The 14,549-nt window shown below is 42.5% G+C and overlaps 1 protein-coding gene across 14 annotated transcripts in view; it reads left to right on the top strand.

The window, feature by feature from the left end:
- pard3ab (par-3 family cell polarity regulator alpha, b) overlaps positions 1–14,549 on the top strand; it is a 354,566-nt gene that overhangs the window by 301,646 nt on the left and 38,371 nt on the right. The gene's annotated exons all lie outside the window — the stretch shown is intronic.

The raw sequence follows: 14,549 nt of genomic DNA, 5'->3' as shown, positions 1-14,549 counted from the left end.
TACATTTTAACTTTTAGGCTACCTCACAGCCGACTCACAACAACCTGTTTCACACCCTGAATATGAAAACTCTCCGGCTGTGCCACTTGTGTGTGAATTTCTTAGTCTAAAAGTCAGTAAATCTGCCAAATTCTGCTTAAGTATGGTGTAATTGCAGTTTGAAAACTGTTTCCAGTCGTTTTTGTTTTGACGCACAACTAGGCGTGCCAAAATTGATTGTGAACCTAAATTAATATGGGGGCCGGATCAAAATTTACGAGGGGCCGGATTTGGCCCGCAGGCCTTGAGTTGGACACGTGTGTTCTAGAGCAATGTGTAAAGAGATAATTTGGCGCTAAAGCTGAAACGTTGATGTTCGCTTTTTGAAATTCCTCAAATCTCTTTTGAAAACAAACCTAAACTTATGATGTGTTTTGTTGTGTGTTTGAATTGTTTCGGTGCTTGAAATGAATTTACCAAATTCTTATTAGATTATATATGATTAAAATAGCAAATACATGGACCACAGCGTTCATAAAGGTCCTCCCACAATCCATTATATCGGTTAAAAAATGTCAATGCAAAATCAAGGCTGGTTTTGTCTTAAAGCCTGGTTGACAATTACATCTGCATTTAAGGAAATCTACAAAGTTTCTTCAATTTCTTAAAGAACTTGCTTTGATTCATGCCCAACATGCCTACGGTAGTTTGTGTGATCAACAGCTGACTAATGGCTCACACAGCTTCCCTTTTGTTCCCGAAAAATTGGTTCGACGGTGGATTTGTTTAAGAATTTGGCAGCAACAAACACAGTTGATCTATTATTCTGTCATTAAAATGGAAGATAAAGGAAAAACAAAAGCACTATACGTAAGGCCCACCAAAACCAAAATATCTGATTCTTCTCCCTTCTTTTTGGGATTGTAACTGTCTGAATCGTTTCCGTTTGTGAGTGAAATGGCTCACAATGCTGCAGACACGAGGGAAAGCCCCAGGGGACGCTCAAAAGGTATCAGACTGAACCACATAAAGCAAGGAATGATTAGTGAGGAAACTGTAGTGCGCACACACACACACACACACACACACACACACACACACACACAGACAGGTCAGGAGCTTCCAAATGATTGAAACAGGAATGTCTTGGTGGTATGTTTGAGTATAATTTTCTAGGTTTGTGTGTGTGTGTGTGTGTGTGTGTGTGTGTGTGTGTGTGTGTGTGTGTGTCTGTCTATGTGTGTCTGTGTGGTGTGTGGTGTGTGGTATTGTCATCCTGTCCTGTTAGGTGCCAGACTGACTGTCCATCTGAAGACCCTCAGTGTGGACTTTTTTTCAAATGTCACACACAGGGAATACAGTAATGTGCATGCCATACACAACTACTCAATGTATTAAACAAAGCAAAAACATCCTAGGTAGAAAATAAAAAAGGGGAGAACATTGTGCTTTAAGAGGTCATCCTAAAACTAGGGCTGCAACTAACGAGTATTTTCATAATCGATTAATCTAATTAGTTGTTGGTCTAAATGTCAGAAAATGGTGAAAAATATGGATCAGTGTTTCCCAAAAGCCCAAGATGATGTCCTCAAATGTCTTGTTTTGTCCACAACTCAAAGATCTTCAGTTTACTGTCACAGAGGAGAGAAGACACTAGAAAAATATCCACATTTAAGAGGCTGGGATCAGAGAATTTTGATTTTTGTCTTAAAAAATTACTGAAACCGACTAATCGATTATCAAAATAGTTGGCGATTAATTTAAGAGTTGACAACTAATCGATTAATCGATTAATCTTTGCAGCTCTACCTAAAACCTTTTCATACATGCAATAAAATACTAGTCGTATCTTAGCTTTAATCTGGAGCTAAAACAGTTTATTAGTGTTACCAACAGTGACAGTAAAGTAAGCACACAGTATCTATGTAATCATTTTGTTACAAAGTTTCTCATCTTGAGTTCACATATAGTGATCGATAGAAGAATACTTACAGTAATATCATTTTTTTTAATTTTTTATCTCAAATCAAGACAAATCTGAAACTTTTTCCTTTCACACACACGGTTCTCAAATGGTAAATGTTGTGTTAACACAACCATGAACAATAAAAGTGAATAAAATGCAGTTTAAAATGTATTTAAAGGGACCTCCTACAGTATCTGATCCAATCAAGGAAGAGGCAAACAAGGTAACAAATCTGACAAGGCCTTCAATGCCAACTTTGGGCCCCTGACAGCTTTTGAAACTCTGTTACAGATTTTGCTTGGTAACCAAAAAGTATTGCGATTTGACACTTTGTTTTCCTGTTGACGAAGTGAAATGATTTTTTTTTCATTTACTTTCCCCACACTGTTTCTCCAAGGCAAACCAAAGATTCAAACTTTATTTTTCAGAAAGTCCACAGTGACAAAAGAGCTGGAATCACGGCACAGCCATTAATGTCACAACTGTCTCAGTGGAATCCACTTAAAGTATTTAATATTCATCAGATCAAAGATTTGCCAACATTCTTAATAGCACTCTAGAAAAGAGCTTAACTGCTGCTGGACTCTGACAGTATGTTGCACATTAGTGTACTGCTGGCGTGACGTGCATTCTGCTTTATCTCCCGCTGGGAATGGGATGCGGTCTGTCATGGGGGGGGACATGGGAGGCGGGGGTGTAAGTGGGGAACTCTTAGCCATTTGGGTTTTAGCACAAGGGCAGCATAAGAGCTCGGTGTGACCCTAAAAGGCTGTTGACCCACATTTACTGTCATGGATGGCACTTTCCATCACTCAGCTGTCCGACTGCAATCCCTGGTGTGTTTATGTTTGACTCCCATGTATTATGCATGTCGTGTATTGTGAAGTCCTGTCCGTCCTTACTAAGTGCAACACATTTGTATTTTAGTTTTACAGTATTTTTGATCTGTATGTTAAGTGCTCCACAGTCAACTGTTACTCAACAATTTCCTATCATCGGTAAATCATTTAAGTTGTTTATCAAGCAAAAATGGCAAACATTCTCTCCTTCCAGCTTTCAGATGTGACAATTTGTTGCTTTTCTCTTTATCACCTCATTATAAACGGAATATTTCCGGGTTGCTTGGACAAAACAAGCCATTTAAAGATATTGCCTTTGGGCTCTGGTAAATTGTGGTGGACAATTTTAACTATTTTCTGAAATTCTCTGTGGCTTTTTGCCCTAATTTGCTGGCAGATATTATAGACTCGGGTGGAGAGATGAGGGGAAGACATGCAACAAAATGTCCTGGGTGGACTGGAATCTGGACAGTTCTGGTATGCATTTTAGATTACTTGGCCACCAGAAAAAAAACAACATTTCTAACATTTTGAACCCTAAGCAATAAATCCATTAACCAGAAAATATTTAGGACGTTATACCCCTAGAGGCAGATACCCCCCTGCCCCCACTGTGCATTAATTCATCCTAAACTGAGAAACATGTGACAGTGGAAAAGGGCGGATTATATATAATCTAATAAGCGTTTTGATTTAAGACTGTAGGAGCCCAGCTCTGAATAATGGCATCCCCACACATAAACATATGTAGACGCTGAGTGGAGAGGCCTGGTGCTGATAAAGAGAGGGCTTGGATGGAGAGGTGTTTGATGATGACAGGTAGGTCAAACTGGAGAGTAGGTCACTTGTCTCTGTTTCAGCCATCCATCCATCTTCTTCCGCTTATCTGGTGTCGGGTCGCGGGGGTAGCAGCTCCAGCAGGGGACCCCAAACTTCCCTTTCCCGAGCCACATTAACCAGCTCCGACTGGGGGATCCCGAGGCGTTCCCAGGCCAGGTTGGAGATATAATCCCTCCACCTAGTCCTGGGTCTTCCCCGAGGCCTCCTCCCAGCTGGACGTGCCTGGAACACCTCCCTAGGGAGGCGCCCAGGGGGCATCCTTACCAGATGCCCGAACCACCTCAACTGGCTCCTTTCGACGCGAAGGAGCAGCGGCTCTACTCCGAGCTCCTCACGGATGACTGAGCTTCTCACCCTATCTCTAAGGGAGACACCAGCCACCCTCCTGAGGAAACCCATTTCGGCCGCTTGTACCCTGGATCTCGTTCTTTTGGTCATGACCCAGTCTTCATGACCATAGGTGAGGGTAGGAACGAAAACTGACCGGTAGATTGAGAGCTTTGCCTTTTGGCTCAGCTCTCTTTTTTGTCACACTTGTCTCTGTTTGTGTCTGTAAATGTGTGTGTATTTTCTAGATAGATAGACTCAAGAGGTGTGTGTTCTTGTACCCTTATGTGTGGGTGCTATTTTGTGTATTCAGATGAAGCGTGGCTCTATCTGAAATGTCTCAATTTTCTTTAAGTTTAAATCACAGCACGATGACGCGCAGACCCGGACAGCCTGCTGGTTTTCATTAGCCCAGCCTGTTCCCTGGTAAACCTCCTTCCCCTGCCTCCAAACCCATGAATGGCTCTTGTCAGTCAGTCAGTGGCTGAAATCTTGGAAACAGCGAACCCACTGCGGCCCCCATTGTGGCAGATATATGGTCAGGGGTTGACTTTCAGGTAGCACAGGGATGGATTTCACATTTTCCTTTTCATAAGTCTTTCTGCGGAATGGCCCCTGACAGTGAAATGGCCCCCTTTTTTTTAACGACCTGATGACCTTTTTTACGAATATCAAACCCAGAGGGAGATGTTCAGCAATGTTCCGGGAGAGTGTAAGTGGGGACTTCAGTTGTAATCGTGGGGAGACGACAAAAAAGACTTGTTTGACGATGCATATGAAACAGTCAAGTCATTATGCAGGAAAGAGTTTGCCGGGGAGTTACAGGGTGTTGCAACATCCTCTCTGAAATGTTCCCGCTCCTGTTCCTCCTCTGCGCTGCCCTCCTCATCCCGTATTCTGCCGCTTCCAGCCGATGACATACAGTATTAATGTCTCTATGCACTTCATGTTCCTGCTCCCCGTCTTCAGACATTATCTTTCTTGTCTCTCCATTTTTCTCACAAAGTACCTGAAACAGCAGGGGGGGTGAAGAGAAAGCAAAGATGCTAAAACTTTAACATCTTTGGCACAGGGCCTCCGATGCGCCATTATTTAGGCCGTAGACATAGACACAAGACTCCAGAGTCCCTTTACTTACCGCCGCACAGGACGCATCACTTCTCAACTTCACGATTATTAGATCAGAGTCTGCAGCAAAGACAGGGGAAATGAGAAAACACACACATGCACACAACAGACCACAGGACAGCGGGGGGGGACTTTTTCATTACACCGTCGGGAGCACAGAGTCCGCTTTGAAATAAAGATATTTATGATTGTCTTCCCTTTGGAAAACAAGCAAGCCTGGCTGGCTTTTGATTAGCTGTGATTGTGCTCTGCGTCCGTCTGCCTCTTCTGCTGTAGCTTTATACCAGAAAACACACACTCACGTTTTCCATCCTCTCTACATTTCTCCCGCAACTCTTACATCTCCTCCCCCCCTTGCAACGAGATGTTCTTACACCCCATAAAAATCACATCAGGGCCCTCATCTTTAAATAGCCTACACATTTATTGAAGGGTTGAAGTGTGCGTTCTCGCGTGGGTTCGGGCCCGGGGCCTATTAAAGCAGTTGAATCCTCTGTTTTTCTTGTCTTTGAAGTGTTGTGAGAATCGGCGTGCTGTCCAAATCTGGTTAATCATTAGCGATAGCAGAGCGCCCCATATGAAAGCACTGCTTTTATTCTAGCAGCGGGCGCAGCATGAGCCGTCTGTTATGCAGCTCACAGATAATATCACCTCTGTGTGTGTGTGTGTGTGTGTGTGTGTGTGTGTGTGTGTGTGTGTGTGTGTGTGTGTGTGTGAAAAAGAGAAATAGAGTGATTTTGATGCAGCAGGCGAACTGTGTGGTATTTGTGTGTGCCCTTAACTCCCCTGGGGTATTAAACATAGTTCTGGTGATTAGGAATCCTCTTTTGTGTGATATGGGCTCGCAGCCATTAGCGCTCCGTGTCGTGTTGCTCCCTCTCATAACGTTGCTTGCGATGCGAAGGCTTTTGGCCTGCGTTCATTTTCCGATGCTTAGATATGACGTTCGCCTGAAGGCTTTTTTCTCTCATGTGATGCACAGCAACAGCTCCCGAGCCAAACAGCCGAGCAACAGCGCTCTGTCCTTTTAGTGGGAATCCGCCGCCATGTGAACTGTTGGATTGTTGTGGTTAGCCTCCGGGGATGGAAGGCTTTTATGCATTGATGATTGCCTGGCCAGAACAATTTCAAACTGTGAATGGTACAGACTCAGTCGTCATTCCTCCAACACATCATTTTCATCAAATAGTGTACCGTGACTGTGACACAGGCTCTGCGTGGATATGTTTTGTGTGTGTGTGTGTGTGTGTGTGTGTGTGTGTGTGTGTGTGTGTGTGTGTGTGTGTGTGTGTGTGTGTGTGTGTGCGTGCGTGCGTGTACACATATTGTAAGACCGGATGAACTGGCCTTTGATGAATGGAGTCTGCTGTCAGGATGTTGTGCTCTCGGCTTGCTGATGAAGATATATTTTTATAATCTTTTGTTGTCAGTATAAGATGCTTTGGGATCTTAGAATTTGCTAAAAGATTTAAAACAAAAACAAATTTGGTCTGCACATGAAAGATCTAAATCTTCATAATACAAGTGGATATTTTTGGTCTGGGTTTCATAAAAATAAAGATGACTTCTGAAATATCAAGTTATGATAATTCATATAGGGGTGGGCAATATGACGACATACAGTATACAGTGTGATGGTTATGTCAACCGTCTGAGATTTTTCTAACAATGGTATGTGACCATGGTGGGCAATGTTCCAAATAGCTGAGCAGGACTTTGTGACAGTATCAGATTTACAGTGTTTTTGCTTCAGTGTGGTGAAGTCTGTTAATCTTGTGTCACTAAATTCCCTTTACTAGCCAAAAACAGACACTAATAATAATAATAACTTTTATTTATATAGCGCCTTTCACGAAACCCAAGGACACTTTACATAATTACTGTGGCTAAGCTAAGCAAAGGGAGGTTGTAGGCTGTGGTGTTTGAGGAGTTGTCCAGGGATGTAGCATTGCGGATATCTGCAGGGAGGGGGTTCCAGAGGGATGGGGCTGCAACACTAAAGGCTCTGTCTCCGAAGGTACAGAGTCTGGTGTGGGGAATGGAGAGCAGGCCAGCATCTGAGGACCACAGGTTTCAGGGTGGGGTGTATGGATGGAAGACAGATGGTCTTGGGCGACGCTAAGCGCCGCACGGAGCCACGGTGCCTCTGCTAAATAGCCTCGGGAAGGAACTTGTTTTGATGGAACGTGTACGTTCAAACGTTTTAGTGGTGCAACTGAAAACTCAGATTGGACAGATAGTCTAGCTAGCTGTCTGGATTTACCCTGCAGAGATCTGAGGAGCAGTTAACCATAGTCCTCACAAATCCACCAGAGGTTAGAATTACAACACAAAGGAAGCCAAGGCAACGGATATCCGGCCTAAATGAGTGAAATCCGGCAGAATTTCTGTCGGCAACAGAGCAATCCTGGTAGTGGAACGTCAATGATATAGACTAGGGTTGGAGTGATGTGCTGCTAGGTCTTGGTGTGGGTGAGGACCCTGGCGGCAGAGTTTTGGACATACTGGAGCAAAACGCACACTTCAACCAATCAATAAATGTGTAATGACAGAAGAGGGTTGAACTCAAAGACGTCAAGCCAAAATGTTCAGGACCGTTCGGCCTTGATCAGTGTTACACTTCTGCAGTACAAGTGTCACTTCAGTACCAAAGATGTATGTTAACCCATTTAGGTTAAGTGGCATTGCATCATTAAGATCTACTCTCTACCACTCAAACATAAACAGACATCCAGACAGCCATCTCATCTAGAATTAGATTTACCATTATGCATCAATAGTTCCCTAATTGAATTTCCAGATAATGTACTATGTCATAATATATATCAATATTGCGATATAAGATTCAGAAGAATTGCTCATCCCAAATGTGTCACCTACTGACACAAAGATCCTTGCAGCTCAGTTGTGTATTCACTGTGTTCTTGTTTTAACTGTGACATGGGGCTTTTGTTGTTGCTGTCTTTAGGCTTCACTTACAAGTTCAGTACACTTGCCTAAAGCATATTTTCCACACGTTTTGTATGTTGGAAGTTCAGTATGTTCTGTTTAGACTCATCACGTGAAACTATTTAGTCTTACTCAGTGTTTTCCGTAGGTTTGTGTGAGACTTCGGTATTCGCTGGGGGTTTAGGGGTCCTCCCTCAAGAAAAAAAATGCAATTTCACATAATTTTGGACCGTTATTATCAAACCTGTGTCTAAAAAGTTGGAAAAGCTAGAGCAGGTAATGCATACATAACACTCAAAAAGATTAAAGACAAAATGTGTAGAAGTCCAATGGGGACCAACTACAATTATTAGATGTAACAAAAGTCACTTAGTTAGTTTTAATGCTTACAATTGATTTTACATTCATTCGGCTTAGGTGGTGCCCAAAAACTGCTTGGGTGCTGCACCTAAGCCTCATAATGAAAAGGAAAACCTGGATGTCTTCTCTGAAACATTTCATTTGGCAAACATAGTTGAGGCTTAATGGTTTGGAATAGTGACCATTTCAAAAGCATTTCCAAAATGCTCCATATCTGCCACTGTATCTGCCGCTGGATAACACTGTGTTTTCTGCACTCCTGAAACTGCACATCTGAAGATTTTCTGTCCGAGATCCTGATTAGATAGCTGCAGCTGCATGAGTAAATTGTATTATATATGTGTGGTTGTGTGTGAGTGTTTGGTTCCAGGAAATGGAGATCAGGCCTCCCAGGCTGGTCTTCATCGCAGCGCGCTCCCCACAGCGCTGAGGCCTCAGGTTTCCCACATGGAGGGCAGAGAAGACAGGGAGTCTCTCTAAAGCTGTCAGCAGAGCTGCAGCCGGCATCCCAACCACTGTTTTTTATTTAGTCCAGGGAGGTAGGAAAAGAGAAGGATGAGAGGAGGTTTGGGGTGGTCAGGAGAGGAAGGGAGGGAAAGCTAGAAAGAAGGAACTGTTGGAAATGAAGCAAAAATATTTTCCAACAGCGGATTTGAGAAGAACAGGAGTGAGAGAAAGAAAAACTGCTATTTTTCCCTCCTTTCCATACAAAACAGTTTCCATGCCAAAACAATACTTTTTATATATTTCACAAGTTGTTTCTACAGTGCCATTTTTCTGTTTTTAACAAAATAAGCCAAAATGCATCTCAAATGCATCAGCTTTCCATTTTGTCTAAACTTATGAAATAAATACACTCTGAAAAGTCCAAAATTATGATTCAAACGCTCAATCAAAAGAACGGAGAACGCCTTCTTTGCATTTAAATCTCTTAAGTCTCCAAATTTGCTTGGAATTTTTGCAAACCTCATTTTCCCCACATTAGGATTTATGGGCAGAGTAGATATGGTTGTTCCTATAGTAACGGTACAGCTATGGAGACACAAGTCTTTTTTTACCCAGAATTCTCAGCGGTGTGCTCAATAGCATTTTAGTGTATCTGCAGTGGGTACACCAACACAAAAGACTTTTTTTTTTTATTTGGGGGAATTGCGGGGCAGAATTAGCCGACTGGTTGCCAATGAGTTGAATCACAATTGTGTTTTCTTCTGGTGCCCCCCCCCCCTTCTCCACTTTGATAAGCTTAACTGCATTTGGGATTAAGAGCCCCCCTGTTTCAACGAATTCAATGTTATTACCCACCCACCCCTTCCCCTCCACACACTCTTACATACACACAGCTCCAAAAGTTGTTTTCTTTATTTAATTAAATGCAATGATTTAACTGTGGAAGAGAAAAATAAAAAATAAAAACCTCATTAAAATAATTAGGACTGCCACAGAAGACTCTCCACGCTCTTTTCTCTGACTCTGTTCTGAGGATTGTAGCAAAGTGTGTATCTGCATGTTTGGATCTTTTATTTCAACGATCTGCATTTCAATGGTGATAGCAGCGATCTATCGCCCTTTTGTGACGGCGCTGAAATGACTCAGCACCGCCGTGAATGAGGCCAACAGCTGCTGGGCGGAGATTTGCCACAGCAATGACTGTCTGAAACAAAACCTAATCACTCCTTTTGGCCCTCATTTGCTTATGCAAATTGAGCCATTGTGAGGAAGTGTATTAATAGTTCAGTACAAGCGAGGCATGTCTTCGTCACGGAGTTGGTGGCGCAGCTTTGAGATGAGGGCGAGGCGTAGAGAAAGTATGTGAGCTGTGAACTCTGGGCTGCTGTGCTCCCAGAAAGTACAGGTTTAGTACAGTTTAGTCTTGGAAATACACTAGGGATCGACCGATACTGGTTTTTCATGCTGATACCGATTATTAGTAGTTAATGAAACTGATAACCTATATTTGGAATCGATATGCATTTACAGTGAAAATGAAAATCTTTAAGTCAAAATTCAGATTTTGGAATGTTACAAACTCCAACACAAAACGTAGTTTAAATGCTTTAAGCAATTATTTAATGAATTAGAAACTTTCAAACGCTTTTTGGAAAAAAAAAACAACTTTTTAATTCATTAACTTTATCAGTTATCAGGCAAATAAAACGCTGATACAGATAATCTGCAAACTGCCAAAAAATGGCCCAATAATCAGCCAGGGCCGATAATCAGTCCATAATCAGTCTATCCCAGGAATACAGATCTAGATTTGTTGCATGTCATGCTGCTCGCCTTCTCTTCCAGTTTGTCGTGGTTCATTCCATCGATGTGTATCATGTACGGTATTTATGTTTGCATTCTAGAAAGCTAACATGCGTCCCAAAGAAAGGATAATTACCGTGTTGAAGGCGCTTCAGCTGTATCTACACTTGTTGTTAAGTCCAGTATTTAAGTCCCAATTGTAGCAATTCTCTTCTCCAATTTACCATGATTTATTCTCCAAATATGTTTAGCTATTTTCCCTTCATCAGGGTGCATGATTAGGTTGTGATTACATTTTAACAAATCTGAATCCAGTATTTAATCTGCTTATCCAATCCAAATTATTTTGGGTCTCTTCCTAAATCCATTTAGGTTCAGCTGTCAACCATTGTAAGTATCTGAGGTGAAAAAATTGGAATTAATTCAGATTTCTGCCATTGGCTGCCGTGGCAGAAAGACCAATTCATTTTCACAACCTGTAGCTCGACTGAAACTGAGATGAGCAACATCAGATATGAAATGCCCATGAGGATTAAATAACATCCTTTTTTCGTCCAGTTCATTCGGTCCTCATTTATTCCTCTTTCTTCTCCTGTAGAAACAAGTATTTAGTGACATTATTGCTCCTGTCGTCTTTTAATGACTGCGTGATGACAGGGGTGGCTCATGCCGTCTCTTTGATGAGTAATTGGGCTCTTAAATCACACACACACACACACACACACACACACACACACACACACACAGAGGAAAGCGTCTAGATTAAAGGGATCTCAATTAGCCCTCATTACATGATATTTTCAAGACGTCAGGCCACTGCCCCTCCCCCCTTTCTCCACATATCCTATTCCATACCCTGTCCACTTCAGGAGTTTGGAGAAGAAGCAGACATCTGTGAGCGGTGGTCCCCCGCCCCGACCGACCACCAGTGTCAGAACTGCCAGCGTGTAGTTCTCACGGGCCGAGGGGGAGGAAGAGGGGGGTGTGAGGGGAGGAGAGATGGAAGAGAGCTTTTGTCATTGTTTTTTTAAATTTTTTATTCCAAACAGCCTCCAGAGACATTAAGGGAGGAAGAGAGCGATAGTTTAGCGGCGGGGAGGGAAGCAGCGATGAAGTGTTGACAGCTTTCTAGCTTGTCGGAGGACAACTGAAAAAGGAGGAAAACTTTTCCAGTCTCTGTGGATGAGCCAGAGTCAGCTTTTTTTTCTTTATATAAATTTCTTTTCTGTGTATTTTTTTATATGGGGTTTTCCATTCTTTAAATCTCTCTCTCTCTCTCTCTCTCTCTCTCTCTCTCTCTCAGCTTTTCTAGATGATTAACAAGATGGAAAAGTATAGTTTCTACTTTTTAAAACTTTTCCCCCTGTGCATTACGGCATAGTTTCTCCTCTTCAGGCGTCCACTGTATTCTGATAAAATGGCAGCCCCCCCCTGACTGATTATTGGTCCCCATGCCACCCCACTTAAAAAATCCTGGAATCGCCCCTTCCTGTGTGAGACCTATTGATCCTCGCCACCCCCCCTCCCCTCTCCCCCTTCAGGTAATAGATTACCAGCACGTCAGCTACTCCCCCGCCCCGTCTTCCCTTAGGCCGGTTAGTACTTAATGACTAATCAATATGCGCCGGAGTCCCCCTGAATGTCCTTTTAACACGTGATTGATGTCACGGCAACACTGGAGCACACTCACTCTCTTACTCGCTCCGCTTAACAGCCAATCAATTGAACCAATCACAGCGAGGACCCCCTCATCTGCAGTTGAAGAAGTCTTTATGATTTCTTACGTTATTTCTCAATGTAGAGCATAGATCAGAGTGACCTCAGCGGCGTGCCGTGATTGGGTGAGATTATGAAGTGGCGCGGCGGCGAGGGGACACGTCTGAGGCTTTATCGACAGCGTGTTTGGAGTGTGTTATGGAGATTTGTATTGATTGGCGGTTTTGCTATCCACTGTTCATCGCTCAGTGTCGGCGTGAGGCTGTCTGAGGGCGCCTCCTAATGACAGGAGATCACTGCGTCAAGACGGGGCTTTTTCTCTGCTTTGTCGAGTCTGTCGCTTCAATCATGGGATGTTTGAGCTTCTATCCGTCTGTGCTCTTTATCCAGAATTCCTTTTTAACGAGAGGTCCAGAGTCATGTCAGTAGGACACAGAGAAGGTTGCAACTAATGATTGTATTAATCATTGATTAATCTGGCGTTGTTATTGGATAAGTGTTCAAAATCTTTAAAATTCCTCATTTTGTCCAAACAGTCCATACCCCAAATGCAAGAAAAGACTCAAGTAAAGTACAAGGACCTCAACATTTGGACTGAAGTACAGTACTGGAGTAAATGTACTTAGTTACATTCCACCACTGATTATTTAAAAAAAACAAAAAAAAACGAGTAAAGCAGCAAATCCTCACATTTGAGAAGCTTGAACTGCTGGATTTTTTTTCTCAATAAATGAATTCAACAGTTAATCAAATTTTATTTGTATCTATATATTTGTGTTTGACAAAAAAGAGATGAGGGTAAGAGCAGATCTGCTAGCATGTGTGTTTCTCTCCATATAAGTATATGCATGTGTGGACGAGAGAGAATGTGGGGTAAACGATCTGTCCCACGAGGGGAGCTCCGGTGGCAGCCAAGCCCCTTCTCAGTGCACCGAGGTCGGGGAGGGCTGCCCTGACCTTCCCCTCCCTGTGGGTCTGATTTCCGTAGCCGTATTCAGGAAGCAGTGATGACAACCACACGCACAGAAACAATCTCTCTCTCTCTCTCTCTCTCTCTCTCTCTCTCTCTCTCTCTCTCTCAATTGCTTTTTTTCATCGCCGTTTGACTCGACAGTTGTGCCGTTAGAGCAGGGGTGTCTAACTGAATTTCTCTAAGGGCCACACTGGAAAATGAGAATCACATCAAGAGCCAGACATGTATATTTTATTGACATGCATGTCTCATATAGTCATCTGACTGAGATTGTTCGACACAAAGACCAAAGAAAGTCAGCAAAAAATTAACCTTAGCCATCAAAGAAAAAAGCGCCAAAGAGGTCGAAAAAAAGCAACAAAAACATTGGGGAAAAAAACGTGGGAAAAGTGGCAAAAAATTTTGAAAAAGCAGCCAAAACTATGTGGGCCAAGAACATTTGTGAACCAAAATTGATATGCGGGCCGTATCAAAAATCAGCGAGATGCTGGATTTGGCCCGAGGGCCTTGAGTTTGACAGTGTTAGAGGAAATCAAAAGTTTCCAGGCTTTCATTCTGTCCTCCATAATCAGTCTTCAGCCTCAGGAATAATGTGTCACTGTCAGGGAAATATGGGTATGATTTTTTACAGTCTAGATCGCAGGTTTTTGTGATGTTGCTGGTCTACAAATGAAGGGTTTATACTGGTCTTGCACTCGTACCTTAAGTCATTATGGCCTGGACCTGTATTTGAACCAGAAGGTCAGCATTTCATTGTTTCAAAAAGTATTTTCTGAAATGGCAGTGACTTGTTTTGTTATTCAGATTTCTCCATTAAAGCACAAAAAAAGCATTATTGTCAGCGTCTCCCACACGAAGAAAAGACTAAAAAGCCAAAAGCTAAAAATGCTGACAATGAACTGACAAATGAACTCCTGCTGGGATTTCCATATTTTAAACCACAATGCGTTCCCGGCTTTTGTACCTACTGAGACAGATTTTCCCTCTTGCTCACATGCATGTCCAATCATAGGTCTCTTACTGCCAGTTAGCATAGCACCATTATCAAGGAAGCTTATGCATTTTTAGCAGGTATTTCCATATATTAACATGTAATGCCATCCAGATTTTGTGTGCTAATCTCTCCAAAAACAGTAGATTTGTCTGTAAATGCTCCATCACTAACACTAATCCAGAGACATAAATTCTATTATCCCTGTCATGTTCCCGGAGTTATTTTAAG

The sequence above is a fragment of the Sander lucioperca genome, chromosome 9, assembly GCF_008315115.2.
Source record: "Sander lucioperca isolate FBNREF2018 chromosome 9, SLUC_FBN_1.2, whole genome shotgun sequence".
NCBI classification, from domain to species: Eukaryota; Metazoa; Chordata; class Actinopteri; order Perciformes; family Percidae; genus Sander; species Sander lucioperca.
The sequence above is the reverse complement of the archived record's forward strand: the minus strand, read 5'-3'. Positions and strand labels throughout refer to the sequence as shown.